Source organism: Eublepharis macularius, chromosome 1, assembly GCF_028583425.1.
Source record: "Eublepharis macularius isolate TG4126 chromosome 1, MPM_Emac_v1.0, whole genome shotgun sequence".
In the NCBI taxonomy this organism is placed as follows: domain Eukaryota; kingdom Metazoa; phylum Chordata; class Lepidosauria; order Squamata; family Eublepharidae; genus Eublepharis; species Eublepharis macularius.
The window spans coordinates 125,956,692-125,974,623 of NC_072790.1; the positions used below are offsets into that span (position 1 = coordinate 125,956,692).

The 17,932-nt window shown below is 48.8% G+C and overlaps 1 pseudogene; it reads left to right on the top strand.

Annotated features, from left to right (window-relative positions):
• The first annotated feature begins 3,187 nt into the window (after window positions 1-3,187).
• LOC129324565 (uncharacterized) lies at window positions 3,188-5,638 on the top strand (annotated as a pseudogene).
• The last annotated feature ends 12,294 nt before the right edge of the window (window positions 5,639-17,932 follow it).

Below are 17,932 nucleotides of genomic sequence, written 5' to 3' on the forward strand. Positions count from 1 at the left end.
GGTTTCAAGCAGATTTTTCTGTTTGATATGTTATTGCTTAGTTTCATTGGTGGTCTTATAAAACTTAACTTTGTATTTTGCTCTGTACTTATATTTGATTATTGGTGGTTACATAAAAAGCAATAGCTAAGAGAGTGGGATAAAAATGTTTAAACAAAGGGGTGTTTTCAGACACCCTGGCCGCAGTTTGAGAATGTAGGCACACTAAAAAGGGCTTGTATGCTGTCAGTGGAAACTGATTTTTTTTTCTTTGACTCATATTCCATTCGAAAATTGCTTGTGAAATAGCCATCAGTTTTTAAAATGATCTCCCATGCTTGTCCCAAATTTGCATCATATTTATCCTTAGCAAGACAGTTTTGAATCCCAAATACATTTGCTTTCATGAATGGTGCAAACACAGTGGTAAGGAAAAGTCCCTCCCTGCCTATAATGGCACTGTTGTCTTCTTGCCTATACTTATCCAGTCTGGTGTCAGTGGAGCTGGTTCAGTTGCTGACTTACACAAAGTAGAGGTTGAGAGTAAATGGAAGGAAGAGTCAGTGGAAGCACTACATTAATATTTCTCAGGTTTCAGGGCCGTAGATCAGTTTTGGGGCTTTTCCCTATGTTTTGCTGAGAGCCAGTTTAGCGTAGTGGTTAGAACATTGGGATAGGATCTAGGAGATTCAGATTCAAATTTCTACTCTGCCATGGAAGCTTGCTGGGTGATCATGACTCGTGAGCCAGTCACTTTGTCTCAGCCTAACCTACTTCACAGTGTTGTTGTGAGGATAAAATGGAGGAGGGAAGACTGATGTTGTAAGTAGAGGTGGGCACGATCCAAAAAAAAATACCGATCAAGCTGATCATGGATCGGCACCGGCGACGATCCCGAATTAACGATCCACACCGGTCATCTCCCGTTTACGATCCATGGAGCGTGGAGAGTGGGGCGTGGAGGCAAAAGCGGAGGGGCGCCCCACTGTTCCCAGTGATACAGGAACAGTGGCTGATGCCGGCGGCATCTGTGTTTGTGTTTGGCTGTCTGTGTTTGGCCATCAGAGCTGCCTATCAGGGTTTGCAGGGATGAGATTGGAGTGCCCATGGCTACAGAATACCCCCTTCCCCCTCCCTCCCTTGGGTGTCTTCTCCCAGCTGGTGACTGCTTTGCTGCTCCGTGGTTGGAAGGAAGCCCTGCTGATCAAGGCGAGCTGGGCTTCCATTCAGGTTTCCAGGGTGACAGAAGGAGGGCAAACACAGCTCAGGCATTCCCCTGGCTCTGTTGCCAGGGGAATAGATTGCTGGCGCCTGAGTGTCTGGCTTCCCGATCTGAGCACGATTGCCCCAATCAAGCCCCAATCTAGCCCCCCTCCCGACCACTGGATCGTTGGCCGTGCTGAGCACGATCCGCCGGATCCCGATTGCGCAATCGCCATTATTGTGGGTTTTTTTCTATCGTAATGTGGATTGTGCCCATCTCTAGTTGTAAGCCACTTTTGTTTACCTGCACAATATTCAGGATGAACTCTGATAATCAATTAAGAGTACCATCCTAAGCAGAATTACACTTTTCTAAGACCACAGACTTTAATGGACTTTTAGAAGGATATAACTCTGCTTTGGATGATATTTTAAAACCTGAAAAGTTCTAAAGAGCCCTATTAATCCATGCAAAATCCAAAAACAATACCTTTTATTATATGTATGCTTGTGCCATCAATTCGCAATCAACTTACGGCAACTCCAGCGAGGGGCTGAGGAGTATAGGTTGTTTGCCATTCTGCGAGTCTCCCATCCAAGTACCGACCCAGCTTAGCGTCCAAGATCTGATATCAGGCTATGCCATGCTGTTCTACCACTTAATTCCTTTTATTTGAAACAACTGAATTGACATAAAACATTGCGCAAGCTTTCAAGCTCATCAGAATCACAGAATCACCTTCTCCTCCAGCCCCCTGCCCAGTGCAGGATGTGCCTAAAGCATCTCTGACAAAGATTCATCCAGCCTCTTCTTGAAAACTGCCAGTGAAGGGGAGCTCACCACCTCCCTATGCAGCTGATTCCACCTTTGAACTACTCTGACCATGAAAAAGTTTTTCCTAATATCCAGCTGGTACCTTTCTCCAAGTAATTTAAGCCCATTGCTTTGGGTCCTATCTTCTGCTGCCAACTGGAACAGCTCCTTGCCCTCCTCCAAATGACAGCCTTTCAAATATTTAAAGAGAGCAATCATGTCCCCCTCAATCTCTTCTTCTCCAAACTAAACTAGGCTAGTGTGGCATTGTTCCGGTTCAGTGTTTCCCTGGTCCTATGTCATCAGCCGGCTGGCTTCCCCTTTTTAGGTTTTTAGGTTTAGGTTTATTCAGACTATGTTAACCTATACTGCGGTTGAACTATATGCCCTGAGGGGGTCCCCCCCCCTCTCAAGGCTGGCCATCTGGATTGCCAACAAAATTTTTGATGACAGATTTTGGAATCCTGAGAGATGGCATCGAAAGCGGAAGGATGTTGGGGTTTTTTTAAGGAGTTTTGCTATTCGGTTTTTAAGGGGGAAGGGGGAGGGTGTGGTTTATATGACCGGGGTGGGTTTGGGGGGCAACCCATCAGGGTCGGAGCCAGGTCCGGCAGGGGGTCGCGGCATTGTAGGTGCGGGGCTGGAGATCAGGGCGGGGGTTGGATCCCAGATTGATGAGGGTGGCTCCATCAGTACTGTAGGTGGGAGGGGCAGATATGGTGGCAGCAGGGGGCCAAACCATGTTTTGGGAGCCCGCAACCGCTGTCTTCGAGAGGTTGCGCGCTCCGGCCCCCAATGTTCTTCTCGTTCCCTGGGTTGCACAGACCCTTGGGGTCTGGGCCCTCGACTGATGCTATGCAATGCAAGGTCCACGGTAAATAAAGCGCCCCTCATTCATGATCTTGTTCAGGAGGGGGGAGTGGACCTGGCGGGTATTACAGAGACCTGGCTGGGCCGGGAGGGGGGGCTCCCCTCGTTGAAATGTGCCCGCCAGGCTTCCACGCATTCCATCAGCCGAGGGCTCAGGGTAGGGGCGGGGGAACGGCGGTTGTTATAAGGGAAAGTCTTTGTCCGAGGGAGACCGATGTGCCTCAGATAGCTGGATGTGAGTCCCTACTTGTGAAGTGGGGCTGTGGGTTGCAGATGGGCCTGCTAACTGTGTACCTGGCTCCCTGCTGCGTAGCAGCGGCCATGCCTGAGCTGCTTGATGTGATAGCCGGGGTGGCGGTTGATACCCCTAGGCTAGTGGTCATGGGGCATTTCAACCTGCCATCTGTTGGCGAAGCATCGGAGGCGGCTCAGGAGTTCATGGCCTCTATGACGGCCATGGACCTGACCCAATTAGTTCAGGGCCCTACGCACACCGGGTGGCACACTATGGATTTGATTTTTGTCTCTGGCCAGTGGTTGAACGACCTAGGAACAGGGGAGTTAGTCATTGAACCCTTGTCATGGTCAGATCATTCACTCCTTCGACTGGACTGCCGTTCAGCTACCCCCCGCCGCAGGGAGGTGGAGCCGACCAGGTGGTTCCGCCCCAGGCACCTGATGGACCCAGATAGGTTCCTGACGGAGCTTGGGCCATTACCCGAGGCGCTGGCTCATGCCCTGGCTGAAGAGCTGGTGGCTGCCTGGGATAGGGCGGCCACTGGCGCTTTGGACCGTGTCATGCCTTTGCGGCCTCTGACCTGGTGCCGATCCCGAGTGGCCCCCTGGTTCTCTGAGGAGCTGAGGGAGATGAAACGCCAGAAAAGACGCCTAGAGAGTGGTTGGAGGGCCAGCCGTTCCGATTCTGACCGAACACTGGTACGGTCTTATATCAAGACCTACCTAGGGGCGATAAAGGCGGCAAAATCCAATTATTTTTCCGCTTTGATCGTGTCTGCAGATAATCGCCCGGCCGCCCTGTTTAGGGTGACCCGCTCCCTACTTCACCAGGGAACGCGGGAAGACCCTTTGCAGGGCAGGGCTGAGGATTTTGTTCAATATCTGCATGACAAGATCGCTCAGATTCGGGAGGGTCTGGACTCTGACTGGGTGGGTATAGATGGGGGGACAGAGGCAGATCTTGTGAATGTCATCTGGGAAGAGTTTGACCCTGTGACTCCCGAGGATATGGACAGGATACTGGGTAGGCTTAGCGCTGCTACTTGTTTATTGGACCCGTGTCCCTCCTGGCTGGTGGTGGCCTCCCGGGAGGTCACACAAGGCTGGCTCCAGGGAATTATTAACGCTTCTTTGCGAGAGGGTTTCTTTCCAGCGGCCCTAAAAGAGGCGTTGGTGAGGCCCCTCCTCAAGAAGCCTTCCCTGTATCCGGCTGTATTCACGAACTATCATCCAGTCTCCAACCTTCGTTTTGTGGCGAAGGTTGTTGAGAGTGTGGTGGCGCAACAACTTCCCCAGCACCTGGAGGAAGATGTCTATCTGGATCCGTATCAGTCGGGCTTCAGGCCTGGGCACAGTATGGAAACAGCATTGGTCGCATTGGTTGATGATCTCTGGAGGGCTTGGGACAGGGGTTGCTCCTCTGTCCTGGTCCTATTAGACCTCTCAGCGGCTTTTGACACCATTGACCATGGTATCATGCTGTGGCGGCTGGAAGGGTTGGGAGTGGGGGGCACTGTGTTGCGATGGTTCTCCTCCTTCCTCTCCGACCGCTCGCAGTTTGTGCTGACGGGGGCAGAGGTCGACCCGGAGGCACCTCACTTGTAGGGTGCCGCAGGGGTCAGTCCTCTAGCCCCTTCTGTTTAACATCTATGTGAAGCCGCTGGGTGAGATCATCCGTGGTTTTGGGGTAAAGTACCATCAGTATGCTGATGACACTCAGTTGTACATCTCTACCCTGGATCACCCCAATGATGCCCTTAACGTGATGTCCCGGTGCCTGGAGGCCGTAGGGATCTGGATGGGGAGAAGCAGGCTCAGACTCAACCCTTCCAAGACCGAGTGGCTGTGGTTTCCGGCGCCCCGTTATAGCCAGCTGGTTCCATCGCTGACTATTGGGGGCGAGATTTTGGCCCCCACAGAGAGGGCTCGCAACTTGGGTGTCCTCCTGGATACGTGGCTGTCGTTAGAAGATCATGTGTCGGCCATGGCCAGGGGGGCTTTTTATCAGGTTCACCTGGTTCACCAGTTGCGTCCCTTTCTGGATCGGACACCTTGCGCACAGTCACCCATGCCCTCGTTTCCTCCCGTCTGGACTACTGTAACGCTCTCTACATGGGGCTCCCCTTGAGGACCACCCGGAGGCTACAATTAGTTCAGAATGCGGCTGTGCGGGCGATTATGGGAGTGACACGGCGCGCCCATGTAACACCTCTCCTGCGCGAGCTACACTGGCTTCCGGTGATTTTCCAGGTGCGCTTCAAGGTGCTGGTTACCATCTTTAGAGCATTCCATGGCTTAGGGCCTAGGTATTTACGAGACCGCCTGCTGCTACCGATAGCCTCCCACAGGCCGGTTCGCTCCCACAGAGAGGGCCTCCTCAGGGTGCCATCGGTCAAACAATGTTGGCTGGTGACCCCCAGGGGGAGAGCCTTCTCTGTCGGGGCACCTGCCCTCTGGAATGAATTGCCCCCGGAGATACGTATGGTCCCTGACCTACACACCTTTCGCCGTGCCCTTAAGACATTATTATTCCAACAAGCGGGGCTGGCCTAAATGTGTTTTAATTGAGTTGTCCTGTTCTGAGTTAAATTATTCAATATCTTTAAATTTTATATCCTTACTGTTTTATATTTGTATGTTTTATTTTGGCTGTACACCACCCGGAGTCCTTCGGGAGATGGGCGGTATAAAAATTCAATTAAAGTTAAAGTTAAACATTCCCAAGGCCCTCAGCCTTTCCTCGTAGGGCTCAGTCTCCAGACCCCTGATCCTCCTCCTTGCTCTCTTCTGCACCCTCTCAATTTTGTCCACATCTTTTTTGAAGTGAGGCCTCCAGAACTGCACACAGTACTCCAGTAAGGCAGTATAGAGAGGGACTATGACCTCCTGCGATTTCAATGATACAACCCAAGACTGAGTTTGCCTTTTTTGCCACCACATCACACTGACTGCTCTTATTTAGTTTACAGTCCACTCTTACCCCAAGCTCTCTTTTGCATACACTACTACCCAGAAGTGTATCTCCCATCATGTATTTGTAGATTTGTGGCCCAGATGTAATATTGTGCACTTATCTATGTTGAACTGCATCCTGTTCACAACCACTCACTTCTCCATAGTATTCAGGTCTTGTAAAACTATCTTCTTGGGTGTTTGGCACTCCTCCCAATTTGGTATCATTAGCAAATTTAATGAGTAGCCCATTTACCCCTTCATCCAGATCATTGATAAAAATATTGAAAAGTACCGGGCCCAAAACCGAGCCCTGCAGCACCCCACTGGACACCTCCCTCTAATCTGATGAAACGCCATTGACCACCACTCTTTGGGTGCAGTCCTCTAACCAGTTCCCTATCCACCAAACTGTCCTATACTCCAGTCTGCAGTATTCCAGTTTACCCGTTCAAATGTCATGGGGAACCTTATCAAAAGCTTTGCTGAAATCAAGGTAGATCAAGTCAACAGAGTTCCCACGATCCAGTAAGCTTGTCACTCAATCAAAGAAAGAAACCAGGTTGGTCTGACAAGATCTGTTGGGGACAAAACCATGTTGACTTCCCCGGATCACTAAATGGTCCTTCAGACGCTTACAGATTGATCCCTTTAAAATCTGTTCTAATATCTTCCCAGCAACAGAAGTCAGACTGACCGGCCTGTAGTTTCCCGGGTCATCCTTTTTCCCTTTCTTAAAGATTGGGATAACATTCACTCTTCTCCAATCTTGTGGCACATCCCCAGTCCTCCAGGAGGCCTTGAATATGATGGACAGAGGCTCTGCAAGTTCTCTAGAATGTTCTTTCAGCACTCTTGGGTGCACACCATCCAGCCCAGGGGATTTGTATTCATCCAGTGCAGCCAGGTGCTTCTCAACAACCTCTCTGTCAATGTCAACTAGCCACCCAGGTGTCCTGTCATGTCTTCTACCATCTCTAGATGGGCTAGAGTTCTTCAGAGAGAAAACAGAGGCAAAAAGGTTATTAAGCCTGTCTGCTTTTTCTCTGTCCTCCATCAGAGTTTCTCCTTCTACAGCAGCCCAATTGCCTCTTTTACCTTGCATTTGCTTCTCACAGATGTGTAGAAGTTTTTCCCATTGTAGTGAGCTCCCCTGGCCAGACCCAGCTCATACTGAGCTTTGGCTTCTCTAATGGCTGATCTGCAGTACCTAGTAACCCTCATTTATTCCTCTTTAGAGGTCTGTCATTCTCTCCATTTCCTGAACATTTCCTTTTTCTCCCTTAGCTTATTCTGGAGCATTCTGTTCATCCACATCAGTTTCTTGGAGCCCTTACCATGTTTCCATCTTGCTGGAATAGTGAGGGCTTGAGCTTGCAAACGCTCATGTTTGAGAAGAGCCCACTCTTCTCTCACTCCTTTCCCTTCCAGCACATTCCACCACGGAATGACTCTCATCAAATCTAACCTATGAGCCTGGCTACGAATTTCCTTGGCCCCTCACAGCAACTGGAATTCAAGGAGGACATGGTCACTTCCCCCTAAGGTCCCCACCACCTTCACCCCATTTACCAATTCTTCCCTGTTGGTTAATATTAAATCTAGTATGCCCAAGCCCCTGGTAGCTTCCTCCACCATTTGAAAAAGGAAGTTATTGGCCAGGCAGTTCAGGAAGTTGCATGATTCTTGTCACTTTGCTGAGCTTGTCTCCCAGCACACATTGGGGAAGTTGAAATCACCGATAATTATAAGGTTCTGGATACTCTACCAATCTGTTCAAGGAGGGCAGCATCCATTTCCTCTCCCTGGTCAGGTGGTCTGTAGCAGAATCTAACAATACCCTTTGTCCTTCCTCCCCTTATTTCCACCCATATACTTTCCAATGGGCTGTCAACCACATTTTCTAGAAATTCCTGACAATTAAGTCCTTTCCTCACATACAATGCCACTCTGCCTCCTCTTCTACCCTTCTGGTTTTTCTTGAACAACTCGTACCCATCCACTACCACATTCAAGTCATGGGAATCATCCCACCAAGTCTCAGTAATTCCTACTATATCGTAGCCCTCTGTTTGCAAGAGAAGCTCAAGCTCTTCCTTCTTGTTACCCATACTTCGGGCATTGGTATATAGGCACTTGTACCTTGTACCTTTGTTTGATCTGTCCTACCCAGGTGGGCCCTCACTGTTATCACTTCTTTTTATTATTATTATTTAATTCAATTTATATTCCACCCTTCCCACAACAGCAGACTCAGGGCGGATTACATACAATATAGTACATTAAAATATATATACTTTAAAATACAGATAAAACCACACAAATATTTAAAACAGTATAGCAGCACTTCATTGAAATCAGTATAGCAGCACTTCTTCATTGACATCCCCTTGTTGATTGTCCCCTTCCCCTTGTGGCATCAGTTTAAAGCTCTCCTGATAAAACTCTCCAGGTTCTTTCCAAACATTTTCTTCCCTGACTTTGAGAGGTGAAGCCCATCATGTGCCAGAAGGCCTTCTTTGAGAAAACTTATCTTATGGTCCCAGAATCCAAAGTGCTCCTGCCAGCACCACCACCTCGGCCAACAATTCACCTTGAGTATGGTCTGCTCCCTTCACATTCCTCTTCCTCTGACAGGAAGGATAGAAGAGAATACCACCTGTCCCCCCAATGTCTTTAACTGCCTTCCAAGAGCTTCATAGTTCTCTTTAATTCTTGTGATGGTATTCGCGGTCGTGTCATTCGTTCCCACGTGAACCAGCACAAACGGGTACTGATTAGTCAGTCTGATTAGTTTCGGTAGTCGGTCTGTAATATTCTGAATTCTGGCTCCCGGCAAGCAACATGTCTCTTAGAGTAGGGGATCTGGTCTGGACACATGACGTTCCATACCCCTGAGCAGAGAGTCCCCAATGACCACCAGTTTCCGTTTTCTTCCACTTCCGTGTGGCCCCATACCCTCTTCACTTTCTCCTCCAGGTCTTTGTGGTTCTCCTTCCACTCTCACCTCCGTCACCATCTCAAGTACCTCAAAACGATTCTTGAGCTCCAGTGGACCAGAGCGTCATCTTAGTCTGCATCTTCCGGTTTGTACTGCAGAATGGAAAGGAGGCTCAGAAGGGAAATCGACTCTTCCTTCTTCTCTTTGACTTACTTCTTCATGCTTGTGTAGAGCCCCCAGGGACTCTCTTGTCAATAAAATCCTCCCCTTCCTTGATTTTCTGAAAGGTGGTGAGTCTCTCCTTCAGGATCTGAATCTTCTCCAAAAGCCTGACCAGCTTACACGTCTGACAAGTGAAGTTTGTCTTCTCTTCCGGGAGGAAAACAAACATGGCATACTCCATGTAAGTGACTGGAAAGGGGCCTTCTGTCAACATCATCGCCTTCGAAGTATATTCCGTAGGCAGTTTTGTGAAATTCTAACATTGCAGGCAACTGCCATGGGCAACTTCACAGCACTGGCATCTTTGTGAACTTGCAGCCTCAGTGGCAACTTTATAGTACTGCAAGAAAAATTGTTTCAGTGCAATGAACAGCAGTAGGAAGAGAAGGTTGCTCCCAGATCTCCCACCATAGCAGGATACCTGGCTGGGAATCCTGAGTCAGGCTCATCTTTCTGGCTGCATAAATGAATGAATGATACTTTAAAGCAGATTAGTTTAGAACAGTTCCAGAACAGTTCTTATCATATAGATTAGAAGCAATGTATAGATTAGAAGCCCTTGAAAATGTCTGAGAATCTACAGTTGGTACAAATGCTACAACTGGTATGCCAACTGGAGTGGGTTATAAGAACCATATTACAACAGTCTTGGCTTCCAGGCACAATTCAAAGTGATGGTATAGAGCTTTAAAGCCCTAAAGCTTGGGACCAACATACTTTTGAGTACTGCCTTCCCCCATATGAACCAATCTGACCTCTGCAGTCATCTTCAGGGGCCCTTATTTGGGTGCTGAGACCATCCGAGGCTAAATGAGTAGCCATCTGAGAAAGGGCCTTCTTAGTCATGGCACCAAATTATGGAATTCCCTCCTCAGGAAGATCCATCTGTCCCCCTTTATCATTTCTTCCAATGGGTGAAGAGTTATCTGTTTCATATGCCCTTCCTTTACGTGCTCTTCTTTTTGTGTACACATTCTCATTATACATATGTTACATTTAATTGTTTTATATATGTATTTTTAAAAGCTTGTTTTAATGTTTTTGATTGCTGCCTTGAGAACTCTAAACTAGGCAGCATAAGAGTGATTTAAATAAATAATCACATTGCTTCAGTAAAACAGGAAACTAATATGTTCTAGGATGTTTCTCATAGTCATATGTTTGGGTTCCAATTGTAGGGATCCATATGAAGTTCTTCCCATCCAAATTTCTTTCCAGATTTACATTTTGAAATATGGAGGATGAGGATTATGTTGCTCATTGTCACTGATGCTTCTATTCTTCTGTTGCTGGATTTTGAATATGTGCAATATGATGCAGTTTTCCAATCCTATTTATTTACACCTCCATTTTTGCACCACGGTCACTGATGCATAAAAGCACTTGTACACTTTTGAAGAAACACAAGGCAAAAGAAATTCTTGTAGAAATGGTGTGCATGATTCCATCCATATTCTTCTTTTGAGCACTATCCCATTGATGTGCATAGGTTCCTATTTGCATTAGTAACCTAGACAGGGAAAAGATATAAAGACAGTAGCAACTGAAAGTTGCAGCACACAGTGCATTTTCCAATTCTGGAATTCATTTTAGAAAATGTCTTTGCTTTTGTATGTTACTATTAATGTGTAAGGCTATTTATATAGTAATATAATGGTGGCTGACCTTCCCTGCCTGTATGAAAATATTAGACTGTGCCAGTCTAGACAAGCCCTTCTGTAAGATGACTCACTTGTGCTTTGGTGTGGGTTTGCCTCTAGTCTGCTAAGGTGGAGAGCAAATAGCAACGTACTATGGGAAAGGGAGGACTGCCATGGGACAGACTCTTGAACCCCAGATACTCCTTTAAAAGTTCCCTGCTACACCCAAAAGATGTTAAGAATATGAATAGCTCAAGGTCAGCTAATAATTCTCATTGTGCAGTCTGTGCACATATGTGAGACAAAGGAAAAAGCCCACTTCCCCTTTTCTCCCTTCACGTACTGTGAGCTTAGAAGGGCAAGATACTGAGAGAATAATTCAGAATGTCTCTCAAAAACCAAGTACAAATTGCTTTTAAATTTTTTTTTTTACTCTCTCAAAAAATAAGCTAATGGAGAAAGCTAAGAGGTGCACCTATAGAATACAGAAAGCAAAATATATTTTCTTGTTACCAAAATCATTTACAAGACATCAGACATCCCTTATCCTTTGCCCCCCACTTTGATGAATAAACTATTTCCTCAAGATCATAGGGTGCTATGCAGACAGCCTTTTTTAGAGTAGAGTGCTAAGGAAGTGAATGGGATGCAAAAAGGAAATAATAGATGTTAGACCAGAGGAAATTTTCCATTTATCTGCTCTGGGTTTATTATTGTCTGGTCATTGTGAAAGATTGCCTGACATAAGGATGCCAGGCCATGCCTGGCAAATGGCAGAAACTTTGGGGGCAGAGACATGGAGGGCTGCAATGTCCTCCTGTGCACTGCTACATGACTTCTGGGGGAAACCTAGAAGTGACATAGGGAAGAGGGCAACTCTAGTTATTGCTGGAAACTCTTATTTTTATTTTTTATTTATGTCATTTATAGTCCACCTTTCTCACTGAGACTCAAGGTGGATTCCATAGTGTAAGATTAGTACAATCAGTATCAAGGACATTTCCATACAGTGTCAAGGACATTTCCATAAACAATGACATAGGATTTTACAAAGACGTCGCATTAGCAAGGATCCAATACAAAGTTGAAGAATTGCTGAAACAGAACATAATTCTAGTACTGATATAGATAACACGAAGCACAGGTAGTATATAGGAGTACATATTCAAAGCAACAAATAATATGCAAGGCTACATAGTGGTGAAGTCTATGGTCCCTAACTCATTATCAAAGCATCTGAGAACCCCCTCCCTACTCTATAGTAAAACCATAGAATTTCTGGCAACGCCTTAACCTATGCCACTTTTGAATTATCCCCAGAAGTGACATAGCAGTACACAAGACACTGACTTTATTTTTCTCCCCTCATTGCTTGCAGTGGCAGCAGGCAAGGATGGCTGCTGGTAAAAGGCCCCCTTCCATAGTGGAAGGCCTAGCAGCCCTACCAGGCATTATTCGGCACTCCCTGCTGGTGGCAAAAGCTGCTGTGATTTGCCTCCATGGAGGAGGGAGGCAAACACACAGTCTCCCGGGCATCCACTTATGCATCAGGGGTAAAGCCAGAAGCCTTGTTGGGCTGCTCTGCCCCACAACAAGGAGTCATGCCTTGTGCTCGGGAAGAACGGAGCATTTTTTAGTGGCTCTTCCCAGCACAAGGAGCAGGGAGCTGAGGCCAGCACAGCAAGGCTTGGCTTTGCAGCAGCTTGACCCAGCATGGCACAGGGAGATGCGGCAGCAGGGAGTACAAGGCTTCCCCTCTCTCACCAGTGCACCTTATCAGTGTCTGTGCAGCCCAGGTGGGCTCGGCAGAGGGAGGTCCGGCAGGGAGTTCATGGCTTCTCTGCCTCCGTGGCGCTCCTTATTGGCGGCTGTGTGCCCCAGGCAAGTGTGGGGCTTCCCTGCCTTGTCGGTGCACCTTTATAGGCGGCTGAGCAGTTGGGCACAGGGACAGCAGTCTCATCAGTGGCCTGCTGCTGTATGTTTCTCTCCATAGGGCTATTTACTACCTTGCCTTTGGGGGATAGGGGGGAGAAGGTAGCAGGGCTCTGGGCATTTTGAGGGTGGCATGGGCCTGCGCACACCTTTTTTACTGGCATTTTCTCACCTTACTCCTACTCCTTTACAGGGTGTGTGCCAGTATTTAAGGAGGACCAGGGCTGCTGCCTCCCATTTGTTCCTGTTTTGCCCATCCCTTTCCCACCTTTGAGTAGTTCAGGCTTGTTGACCTATATTATAGGCCTTAATAGCGGCCCTTGGGCCTTGCAGCCATTTCGCAAGCCTTAGCGTCAGCCATTTTATAACCCTTTATTGTAGTAGGCCTTGGTTACTTTTCCTGGGCCTGGTGGCCATTTTGGTCAGCCTCGATTCAGATATGCCTCGACTGTGGCCCTTGGGCCTGGCGGCCATTTAATAATTCTTAATTGTGAACTACTGTTGGCTCCCATATTGTCAGCCAGTCTAAAGGGGGAGGGGTTCAGAGTCTCTGTTCCACAATGCCTCCCAAGAAGGACTCTGGGACCTCTAAAGGCAAACAGCCTGCCAAGCACCCCACCTCAAAAAGGCCCATTGTTACCCTTTCATCCTCTGATGATGAGGATGGGGGTCCAACTAGGCAGCAAATTATGGAGCACATTGCAGCTTTAGAAAGGGCAAGGGGCCTCCTGGTGGTTGATGCTGGGTCCAAAAGAGAATGGCCTGTGCAGGTTACTTAATAATATTCTTTCTCACTTGTCTGCTCTTGAGGGTTATTCTGGCCTGGGAGGAACCGCCTGTATGCTCAATGTACTGGAGCAGGAGCAGGCACATCACAAATAGAGGGAGCGGTGGACGAAGCCAGCCCGTACCAGTTTTGAAATAGCACTTGTTACTCTTTTTCTGCAATCTTTGAGAGGGTGGCTGCCCTGCTTCAGTACATGGATATTATTTACAGGGGGTATTCGGACTTCATCGGTGCAGCTTGGCTGCAATATGACGAAGAATTCTGGATGCGCCCCGCCATTAACCCCTCCTTGCCATGGGACCAAGTGCACCAGCAGCTGTAGCTGCAGGTAATGTCCCCGACAAAGCCTAATTCAGGTGACCGCCCTGACAGTGGGCACCTTGTGCAATGAACCTCCACTGCATCTGGCACCTGTGGCCTTGCGGGTCAGTTGGTTCAACCCCGGCTGCTCTGCTGGAAGTTTTCCTCCCGGAGGGTGTGCAGCAGGAAAGGTTGCAGGTTCAGGCACAAGTGCCCCATATGCTGGCGGCCTTATCCGTTCACAGCATGTAAACAATTTAAGTTGTTTGGCAAGCTTGGGGGTGGTTCAGGAGGGCAGCAGGCTTCTGGTAAAGGGCCCCAGCCCAATAAATCTGAGGGTACTTGAGGCCATGTTAAAAGGTATTTCAGTTGGTTTTTGGATTCCATTTCAGGGCACTAGATCCTCCTTCATGTTATCCAATTTGCATTCTGTGGTTGGCATGGAGGAGATTGTCTGAGCTAAGATAGTGAAGAAGTGTGTGGAGGGTAGGGTTCTGGGTCTATTCCCTGCTCCGCCTGTTCCCTGTTTATGGGTCTCCCCTTTGGGGATAGTTCGTAAGGAGGCAGCCAGTGAGTTCTGGTTTATACATCATTTATCATACCCAAGGGGGAGTTCTGTAAACAATGGCATTCCTGAGCATCTTTGCTCTGTTCGGTATACCTCATTTGACCAGGCAGTCAGTGTAGAGAGGAGCTGTGGGCCAGGAGCAAAGATGGCTAAAGGCGACATTAAGTCAGCATTTTGCCTTCTTCCTATCCACCCGGATGACTTTGAGTTGCTGGGTTTTTGTTTCGAGGGCCATTTTTACATGGATAGGGTGCTCCCTATGGGATGCTCCATCTCATGTATGGCCTTTGAACACTTTAGTTCATTTCTGGAGTGGGCCTTGAGGCGATGGCAGCATTGCCATGATACAGCCCACTATCTTGATGATTTCCTTTCTGTGGGCCTGGCAGGTCCTGGCCAGTGTGCCCAGCTTCTGAGGGACTTTGTTAGGCTTCCTCAGGAGCTGGGTGTATCTCTGATGCATTAGAAGATTGAGGGCCCATCCCTGATTCTTACATTCTTGGGAATAGAGTTGGGCACCTTGCAGCAAACCTCATGATTGCCAGCTAATAAGCTTTGAAACTTAAGGCCCAATTGTGTATCCTGCATGGAAGCTGGAAGGTTTCCTTGTTGGAGCTGCTGCAGATAGTAGGCTACTTAAATTTTGCATGTAGGGTAGTGGCACCTGGTAGGGCATTTCTGAGATGCCTATATGATGCCATGGGTTCCCTTAGGCTTCCGCATCATCGACTGCAGATTACAGCAAGCATGAGGGAGGATTTGGAGGTTTGGGAAGAGTTTTTAGAGTCCTTTAATGGGATCTCCTTTTGGAGATGTGATTTGTTGTTGAAAGGGGAATTGCAAGTTTCCTCAGATGCCCCAGGCTCAACTAGTTTGGGAGTTTACTACTGGGGGCATTGGTGCTCTGCCCAATGGCCATCTGATTGGGTGGAAACAGGTCTGTGTAGAGACCTAACATTCCTTGAATTTTTTCCAATCTTGGTGGTGGTTTACCTGTGGAGGAACATGCTCGCACGTGGTTAATTTCCTTTCTTCTAAATCAGCCAGGGTGATTGTCCAGTGACCAGGCCAGACTTGGGAACCCTCCTAGAGCCACACACCCCAGAATCCAGACTAGCAGCCCCACCTTCCAGCCTTGCCACCCTTGGCACTCACTTGAGAAGGAGGAAACAAGCAGCAGCAAGGAGGAGACAGGCAGCAAAGGCACCAACAGAGAACTGGAATGCCAAAAAGGGCCCAGGTGTTGACAAGCCCTCATCAGCAGGAGGCAGGCAAGATGGCCCAGATGCTGACAAGCTCTTGATGGCAGGAGGCAGGAAGGCAGCTCCTGTGTCATAGCCACTGCCAGCTTCCCATCCAGGCCCTTAGAGTAGCCCAGCCTAGCTGGAGGAAGAGGGCACAGGGGTCATGGGGCAGAGACAGCCAGCCTGTGCCACCACAGGCAGTGGATCATGGGCAGCGCTGCTGGCACAGGGCCGCACCCCAACCCAGTGGCAGGCATGGGAAGAACTACAGCCCAGCAACCCAGCAGACAGGCTAGAGGGGATGGAAAAGGGCCAGGAGAGGCTGGGGGCAAAAAAGCACAGCTGTGGCTACCTAAGGCAGCCAGGGCAGCAGCTAAGCTGTTGGGGGTGGGGCTAGGAGGTGGTGCCTGGGAATGGTGAGGGGATAAAAGGGAGGTCCACCCACAAGTGGGGGAGGGAGGAGGTTGAAAGGAGAGTGTAGAAGCAGGAGGGTTGTTCCTGGAGTTGAGATCAGTCTACTCAGGGTTGTAGAGGGGCCCCTGGGGACTACCCAGGGTCCAGTCACCCCACTTCAGGAGACAGTATCCCTGCAGCTAAGAGGGGCTGGTGGGCCAACAGTCGTGGAGTAGACCCAAAGGCTGCGAAGCAGAAGTCAGGCAGGCGGCAGGTGAGCGCCACCATGGCAGAAAGAGACACGTGAGGGGTGGGGCACACCTGAGCCTGACAGTGATGAAGCTGGTCCATGCTTTTATGCTCAGGTGCTTACACCTTAACATTTTGTTCTCTGCCAGGCATGTACCTGGTGTGAGCAATGGAGTAGCAGATGATTTGTCTTGCCTACAGATGGACTGGTTTTGTCAGTTTGCCCCCGAGGGTGACTTGTTGCCAGCTCAGATGCCACTGGATCTCTGGCAGATTGGGAGCGTGAGACCTGCAGGGCCATTCAGTTAGCCCTGGCCCCCAGCATCCAGAGGTCGTATGATTGGGTGGTACAGCATTTCACTGGGTTCAGGCGTGAGGTTGGTCTCTGCCACTTGTGGCCCATTCCCATGGAGTGCAAGTTGCACTTCTGCATGTCGCAGAAAGTAAGGGGCAAGCTGTCAGATACATTAGGAGCCAGCTAGCAGCTCTGGGTTTTGTGTCCAAAGCATGAGGCCTGGCCGATCCCACAGAATACTTCCACATTCAGAAGATGCTGGAGGAGTGGTCCCGAGAGACTTCAGCACTCAGAGATCAAAGGCAGCCCATCTCCCCGGGATTTCTTATGAGGCTTAAAGTGGCGTGGGCTGATGTTTGTCATTCCAGGTTTGAATAGGTGCTTTTTCATGCTACCTCCTTGACTGCCTTCTTCAGTGTGTTGAGAGTCAGTGAGCTGGTTCTGCAGTCTCTTCAGGATGAATCGGGTCAAGCCTTGCTTGCCAATGATGTAAAATTTGAGGGGGGTAGAGTTGTTATAATGATCTGCTGCTCCAAGACTGACCAGAGGCAGAGGGGAGCAGTGGTCATCCTTGACTCCTGTGCTATAAGGGACTTGTGCCCTATTTTAGCCCTCCTGAGTTATGTTGAAGCCAGTGATGGCGAGCAGGGAATCTTATTCCACCATTCCGATGGGTCTCTGCTGACCAAATACTAGTTTGGGATGGTCACGGAGTGAGCGCTTAATAAATTGGGTCAGGTGGGGGGGGTCAAATTTGGAACCCACTCATTCTGAATTGAAGCTGCATCCGCTGCAGCAGCCATGGGCTTTACGAGTCCCAGAATTCAAAGTGTTGGTTGGTGGCATTCTTCTGCCCTATGTGGGGCCATTTTAGACGTGTAACCTCCTGATGTTGTTTTGCTGATGCTGTTTTCTTTTCTAGGTGCTGTGGTCGACAGAGGAGGCAGAGAATCTTCATCTGTGGCCACAGCATGATTTTTTTGGGTAGCCCACCAGGCCAAGAGCACGGCGGTCAGGTTGCAGCTTGGCCTGAGCCAGTGGGCCACCGTCAAATGGCAAGGCAGAAGAGGCCTTCGATGGTCAGGGCTGCTGCTCCTTTTGTTCGAGGGGAGGAGTGGCCCTCTACCTCATATACTGGTCGTTCACCTGGGTGGGAATGACCTTGGATTGATGAAGGGTAAGACCTTTTCTTTGCAGGCACAGGCAAAGTTGCAGGAGATTAGCAAGCTCTGGTCTGGCGTACAGATTTTCTTGTCTGCAATACTTCTGCACCAGGTGTAGTGTAAGCGTTGGACCCTAACACTGG